Consider the following 7,938-nt stretch of genomic DNA (forward strand, 5'->3'; position numbering starts at 1 on the left):
CAGGCCCTCCGGCACCACCCGGGGCGTGGGCCCGGATGGCATATGCGCGAAGGGACGCTGGGGCCGAGCCGGAGCGGGTCCGATGTAGGACAACTAGGGCAGACGGGTCGTCTCGATCTCGCTTCAAATCGGGCTTGCCGGGCGGCAATAGAGGCAGACCTGCAGGGCCGGAGGAATCCCCCACCTGGGTAACCGGCTGACGCCGGCCGGTGAGGGCCGCTCCGTGGCAAGTCGTGTTTACCAGAGGGTTAGAGGGGAAAGGGGAAGTGGGCCGGGGCTTTTCCCAGGTCCGAGCCCCTGTCGCTCAAGTCCTGGGAAGCCCCGAGTACCTGGACGGAGGTCCAGGATTTCATTCATACGGGAAAAGTTGAAAATGTGTCCGAGACAGCGCCCCCTAGGCGGACGCGCGCTCCGGACCGAGCCCCTGTCGCTCGAGCCCTGGAAGCACCAAGTACCTGGGTGGAATCAGTTCCAGGATTTCATTCATGCGGGAAAAGTTGAAAATGTGTCCGAGACAGCGCCCCCTAGGCGGACACACGCTCCGGACAGAGCCCCTGTCGCTCGAGCCCTGGAAGCCCCAAGTACCTGGGTGGAATCAGTTCCAGGATTTCATTCATGCGGGAAAAGTTGAAAATGTGTCCGAGACAGCGCCCCCTAGGCGGACACACGCTCCGGACAGAGCCCCTGTCGCTCAAGCCCTGGAAGCCCTAAGTACCTGGGTGGAATCAGTTCCAGGATTTCATTCATGCGGGAAAAGTTGAAAATGTGTCCGAGACAGCGCCCCCTAGGCGGACACACGCTCCGGACAGAGCCCCTGTCGCTCAAGCCCTGGAAGCCCTAAGTACCTGGGTGGAATCAGTTCCAGGATTTCATCCATGCGGGAAAAGTTGAAAATGTGTCCGGGACAGCGCCCCCTAGGCGGACACACGCTCCGGACAGAGCCCCTGTCGCTCAAGCCCTGGAAGTCCTAAGTACCTGGGTGGAATCAGTTCCAGGATTTCATTCATGCGGGAAAAGTTGAAAATGTGTCCGGGACAGCGCCCCCTAGGCGGACACACGCTCCGGACAGAGCCCCTGTCGCTCAAGCCCTGGAAGTCCTAAGTACCTGGGTGGAATCAGTTCCAGGATTTCATCCATGCGGGAAAAGTTGAAAATGTGTCCGAGACAGCGCCCCCTAGGCGGACACACGCTCCGGACAGAGCCCCTGTCGCTCAAGCCCTGGAAGCCCTAAGTACCTGGGTGGAATCAGTTCCAGGATTTCATTCATGCGGGAAAAGTTGAAAATGTGTCCGAGATAGCGCCCCTTAGGCGGACACAGGTGTCTGCATGAGCCCCTGTCGCTCAGAAGCTGGAAGAGCAGTTTGAAAAAGGACCGGGGTAAAGAGGGGGAAAGCACCATATATGTGTCCAGGAAGGCGCCCCTCGGGCGGACACAGGTGTCTGCATGAGCCCCTGTCGCTCAGATGCTGGAAGAGCAGTTTGAAAAAGGACCGGGGTAAAGAGGGGGAAAGCACCATATATGTGTCCGGGAAGGCGCCCCTCGGGCGGACACAGGTGTCTGCATGAGCCCCTGTCGCTCAGATGCTGGAAGATCAGTTTGAAAAAGGACCGGGGTAAAGAGGGGGGAAGCACCATATATGTGTCCGGGAAGGCGCCCCTCGGGCGGACACAGGTGTCTGCATGAGCCCCTGTCGCTCAGATGCTGGAAGATCAGTTTGAAAAAGGACCGGGGTAAAGAGGGGGGAAGCACCATATATGTGTCCGGGAAGGCGCCCCTCGGGCGGACACAGGTGTCTGCATGAGCCCCTGTCGCTCAGATGCTGGAAGATCAGTTTGAAAAAGGACCGGGGTAAAGAGGGGGGAAGCACCATATATGTGTCCGGGAAGGCGCCCCTCGGGCGGACACAGGTGTCTGCATGAGCCCCTGTCGCTCAGATGCTGGAAGATCAGTTTGAAAAAAGAACCAGAGGATAGAGGGGGAAAACACCATATTTGTGTCCGAAAATAGCTCACTTTGACTCGGACGCGTTCCCTGTGATTTCAGCCTGTCAGACATGGTGCACATAGTAACGAGATGGAGGTGTTTTGGTCGACCAGGTAAAAAACGAAAAATCGAGAGAAGGTAAAAAGTAGGTGAAAAATTAAGCCTCTCTCGTTAAGGTACTTAGAAAAAATCCCAAAAAAAAAATGAACTCCCATTGAAATGAATGGGGAAAAATTTTTTTCTCGTTTTTTTTCTAAGTACAACAACGAGAGAAGGTAAAAAATGGTTTTTTTTAGCCTCTCTCGTTAAGGTACTTAGAAAAAAACCCAGATTTTTTATTTTCTCGTTTTTTTTCTAAGTACAACAACGAGAGAAGGTAAAAACAGGTGCTTTTTAGCCTCTCTCGTTAAGGTACTTGGAAAAAATCCGAGACATGTTTGGTCTTCCCCACTGACAGTGCGCCTTTGCTGGGTAAGTTGTGGACGTGCCAGGCACCCCCGGGACACCGGTGGAACGCGGCCGGACTCGTGGTACTCCAACCCGGGCATAATTTTGGATATTTCACGGTCCTTTTTTTCCCCACTTTCCCAACTTTTCTTCTGAATCACAGTGCGCCTTTGCTGGGTAAGTTGTGGACATGGCAGGCACCCCCGGGACACCGGTGGAACGCGGCCGGACTCGTGGTACTCCAACCCGGGCATAATTTTGGATCAAATTCGGGACTTTTGCCCACTTTCCCAACTTTTCTTCCCAATCACAGTGCGCCTTTGCTGGGTAAGTTGTGGACATGGCAGGCACCCCCGGGACACCGGTGGAACGCGGCCGGACTCGTGGTACTCCAACCCGGGCATAATTTTGGATCAAATTCGGGACTTTTGCCCACTTTCCCAACTTTTCTTCCCAATCACAGTGCGCCTTTGCTGGGTAAGTTGTGGACATGCCAGGCACCCCCGGGACACCGGTGGAACGCGGCCGGACTCGTGGTACTCCAACCCGGGCATAATTTTGGATCAAATTCGGGACTTTTGCCCACTTTCCCAACTTTTCTTCCCAATCACAGTGCGCCTTTGCTGGGTGCGTCGTGGACATTGTAGGCACCCCGGAACCCTGGTGGAACGCGGCGGGACTTGTGGGACTCGAACCTGGGTGTGATTTTGGACCAAATTCGGGACTTTTGCCCACTTTCCCAACTTTTCTTCCCAATCACAGTGCGCCTTTGCTGGGTGCGTTGTGGACATTGTAGGCACCCCGAGACACTGGTGGAACGCGTCGGGACTTGTGGGACTCGAACCTGGGTGTGATTTTGGACCAAATTCGGGACTTTTGCCCACTTTCCCAACTTTTCTTCCCAATCACAGTGCGCCTTTGCTGGGTGCGTTGTGGACATTGTAGGCACCCCGGAACCCTGGTGGAACGCGGCGGGACTTGTGGGACTCGAACCTGGGTGTGATTTTGGACCAAATTCGGGACTTTTGCCCACTTTCCCAACTTTTCTTCCCAATCACAGTGCACCTTTGCTGGGTAAGTTGTGGACATTGTAGGCACCCCGGAACCCTGGTGGAACGCGGCGGGACTTGTGGGACTCGAACCTGGGTGTGATTTTGGACCAAATTCGGGACTTTTGCCCACTTTCCCAACTTTTCTTCCCAATCACAGTGCGCCTTTGCTGGGTGCGTTGTGGACATTGTAGGCACCCCGAGACACTGGTGGAACGCGGCGGGACTTGTGGGACTCGAACCTGGGTGTGCTTTTGGACCAAATTCGGGACTTTTGCCCACTTTCCCAACTTTTCTTCCCAATCACAGTGCGCCTTTGCTGGGTGCGTTGTGGACATTGTAGGCACCCCGAGACACTGGTGGAACGCGGCGGGACTTGTGGGACTCGAACCTGGGTGTGATTTTGGACCAAATTCGGGACTTTTGCCCACTTTCCCAACTTTTCTTCCCAATCACAGTGCGCCTTTGCTGGGTGCGTTGTGGACATTGTAGGCACCCCGGAACCCTGGTGGAACGCGGCGGGACTTGTGGGACTCGAACCTGGGTGTGATTTTGGACCAAATTCGGGACTTTTGCCCACTTTCCCAACTTTTCTTCCCAATCACAGTGCGCCTTTGCTGGGTGCGTTGTGGACATTGTAGGCACCCCGGAACCCTGGTGGAACGCGGCGGGACTTGTGGGACTCGAACCTGGGTGTGATTTTGGACCAAATTCGGGACTTTTGCCCACTTTCCCAACTTTTCTTCCCAATCACAGTGCGCCTTTGCTGGGTGCGTTGTGGACATTGTAGGCACCCCGGAACCCTGGTGGAACGCGGCGGGACTTGTGGGACTCGAACCTGGGTGTGATTTTGGACCAAATTCGGGACTTTTGCCCACTTTCCCAACTTTTCTTCCCAATCACAGTGCGCCTTTGCTGGGTGCGTTGTGGACATTGTAGGCACCCCGGAACCCTGGTGGAACGCGGCGGGACTTGTGGGACTCGAACCTGGGTGTGATTTTGGACCAAATTCGGGACTTTTGCCCACTTTCCCAACTTTTCTTCCCAATCACAGTGCGCCTTTGCTGGGTGCGTTGTGGACATTGTAGGCACCCCGGAACCCTGGTGGAACGCGGCGGGACTTGTGGGACTCGAACCTGGGTGTGATTTTGGACCAAATTCGGGACTTTTGCCCACTTTCCCAACTTTTCTTCCCAATCACAGTGCGCCTTTGCTGGGTGCGTTGTGGACATTGTAGGCACCCCGGAACCCTGGTGGAACGCGGCGGGACTTGCGGGACTCGAACCTGGGTGTGATTTTGGATAAAATTCGGGACTTTTGCCCACTTTCCCAACTTTTCTTCCCAATCACAGTGCACCTTTGCTGGGTAAGTTGTGGACATTGTAGGCACCCCGGAACCCTGGTGGAACGCGGCGGGACTTGTGGGACTCGAACCTGGGTGTGATTTTGGATCCAATTCGGGACTTTTGCCCACTTTCCCAACTTTTCTTCCCAATCACAGTGCGCCTTTGCTGGGTGCGTTGTGGACATTGTAGGCGCCCCGAGACACTGGTGGAACGCGGCGGGACTTGTGGGACTCGAACCTGGGTGTGATTTTGGACCAAATTCGGGACTTTTGCCCACTTTCCCAACTTTTCTTCCCAATCACAGTGCGCCTTTGCTGGGTGCGTCGTGGACATTGTAGGCACCCCGGAACCCTGGTGGAACGCGGCGGGACTTGTGGGACTCGAACCTGGGTGTGATTTTGGACCAAATTCGGGACTTTTGCCCACTTTCCCAACTTTTCTTCCCAATCACAGTGCGCCTTTGCTGGGTGCGTCGTGGACATTGTAGGCACCCCGGAACCCTGGTGGAACGCGGCGGGACTTGTGGGACTCGAACCTGGGTGTGATTTTGGACCAAATTCGGGACTTTTGCCCACTTTCCCAACTTTTCTTCCCAATCACAGTGCGCCTTTGCTGGGTGCGTTGTGGACATTGTAGGCACCCCGAGACACTGGTGGAACGCGGCGGGACTTGTGGGACTCGAACCTGGGTGTGCTTTTGGACCAAATTCGGGACTTTTGCCCACTTTCCCAACTTTTCTTCCCAATCACAGTGCGCCTTTGCTGGGTAAGTTGTGGACATTGTAGGCACCCCGGAACCCTGGTGGAACGCGGCGGGACTTGTGGGACTCGAACCTGGGTGTGATTTTGGACCAAATTCGGGACTTTTGCCCACTTTCCCAACTTTTCTTCCCAATCACAGTGCGCCTTTGCTGGGTGCGTTGTGGACATTGTAGGCACCCCGAGACACTGGTGGAACGCGGCGGGACTTGTGGGACTCGAACCTGGGTGTGATTTTGGACCAAATTCGGGACTTTTGCCCACTTTCCCAACTTTTCTTCCCAATCACAGTGCGCCTTTGCTGGGTAAGTTGTGGACATTGTAGGCACCCCGGAACCCTGGTGGAACGCGGCGGGACTTGTGGGACTCGAACCTGGGTGTGATTTTGGACCAAATTCGGGACTTTTGCCCACTTTCCCAACTTTTCTTCCCAATCACAGTGCGCCTTTGCTGGGTGCGTCTTAGGCATTGTAGGCACCCCGGAACCCTGGTGGAACGCGGCGGGACTTGTGGGACTCGAACCTGGGTGTGATTTTGGACCAAATTCGGGACTTTTGCCCACTTTCCCAACTTTTCTTCCCAATCACAGTGCGCCTTTGCTGGGTGCGTTGTGGACATTGTAGGCACCCCGAGACACTGGTGGAACGCGGCGGGACTTGTGGGACTCGAACCTGGGTGTGATTTTGGACCAAATTCGGGACTTTTGCCCACTTTCCCAACTTTTCTTCCCAATCACAGTGCGCCTTTGCTGGGTGCGTTGTGGACATTGTAGGCACCCCGGAACCCTGGTGGAACGCGGCGGGACTTGTGGGACTCGAACCTGGGTGTGATTTTGGACCAAATTCGGGACTTTTGCCCACTTTCCCAACTTTTCTTCCCAATCACAGTGCGCCTTTGCTGGGTGCGTTGTGGACATTGTAGGCACCCCGAGACACTGGTGGAACGCGGCGGGACTTGTGGGACTCGAACCTGGGTGTGATTTTGGACCAAATTCGGGACTTTTGCCCACTTTCCCAACTTTTCTTCCCAATCACAGTGCGCCTTTGCTGGGTGCGTCGTGGACATGTCAGGCACCCCGCAACCCTGGTGGAACGCGGCGGGACTTGTGGGACTCGAACCTGGGTGTGATTTTGGACCAAATTCGGGACTTTTGCCCACTTTCCCAACTTTTCTTCCCAATCACAGTGCGCCTTTGCTGGGTGCGTTGTGGACATGCCAGGCACCCCGAGACACTGGTGGAACGCGGCGGGACTTGTGGGACTCGAACCTGGGTGTGATTTTGGACCAAATTCGGGACTTTTGCCCACTTTCCCAACTTTTCTTCCCAATCACAGTGCGCCTTTGCTGGGTAAGTTGTGGACATGCCAGGCACCCCCGAGACACCGGTGGAACGCGGCGGGACTTGTGGGACTCGAACCTGGGTGTGATTTTGGACCAAATTCGGGACTTTTGCCCACTTTCCCAACTTTTCTTCCCAATCACAGTGCGCCTTTGCTGGGTGCGTCGTGGACATTGTAGGCACCCCGGAACCCTGGTGGAACGCGGCGGGACTTGTGGGACTCGAACCTGGGTGTGCTTTTGGATCAAATTCGGGACTTTTGCCCACTTTCCCAACTTTTCTTCCCAATCACAGTGCGCCTTTGCTGGGTGCGTTGTGGACATTGTAGGCACCCCGGAACCCTGGTGGAACGCGGCGGGACTTGTGGGACTCGAACCTGGGTGTGACTTTGGACCAAATTCGGGACTTTTGCCCACTTTCCCAACTTTTCTTCCCAATCACAGTGCGCCTTTGCTGGGTGCGTCGTGGACATTGTAGGCACCCCGAGACACTGGTGGAACGCGGCGGGACTTGTGGGACTCGAACCTGGGTGTGATTTTGGACCAAATTCGGGACTTTTGCCCACTTTCCCAACTTTTCTTCCCAATCACAGTGCGCCTTTGCTGGGTGCGTTGTGGACATTGTAGGCACCCCGAGACACTGGTGGAACGCGGCGGGACTTGTGGGACTCGAACCTGGGTGTGATTTTGGACCAAATTCGGGACTTTTGCCCACTTTCCCAACTTTTCTTCCCAATCACAGTGCGCCTTTGCTGGGTAAGTTGTGGACATTGTAGGCACCCCGAGACACTGGTGGAACGCGGCGGGACTAAGTTCCAAGAGGGCGTTTTTGCCCCCCCTCCAAACTCCCTCTCTTTGTTTATAGTGCATATTTTCTGCTGGATCTACTCTCTATTTACTCCAAGGAAAAAAACTAGCCGGTCGCGGCAAATTTTTACAATCGGTCGCCAAACTACGGCACGAGGGCCGAACGCGGTACGCCGGCGTCCAAGATACGGCCCGGGGATTTTTTTGAT

This window comes from Nerophis lumbriciformis, unplaced genomic scaffold (assembly GCF_033978685.3).
Source record: "Nerophis lumbriciformis unplaced genomic scaffold, RoL_Nlum_v2.1 HiC_scaffold_43, whole genome shotgun sequence".
Taxonomy (NCBI): Eukaryota; Metazoa; Chordata; class Actinopteri; order Syngnathiformes; family Syngnathidae; genus Nerophis; species Nerophis lumbriciformis.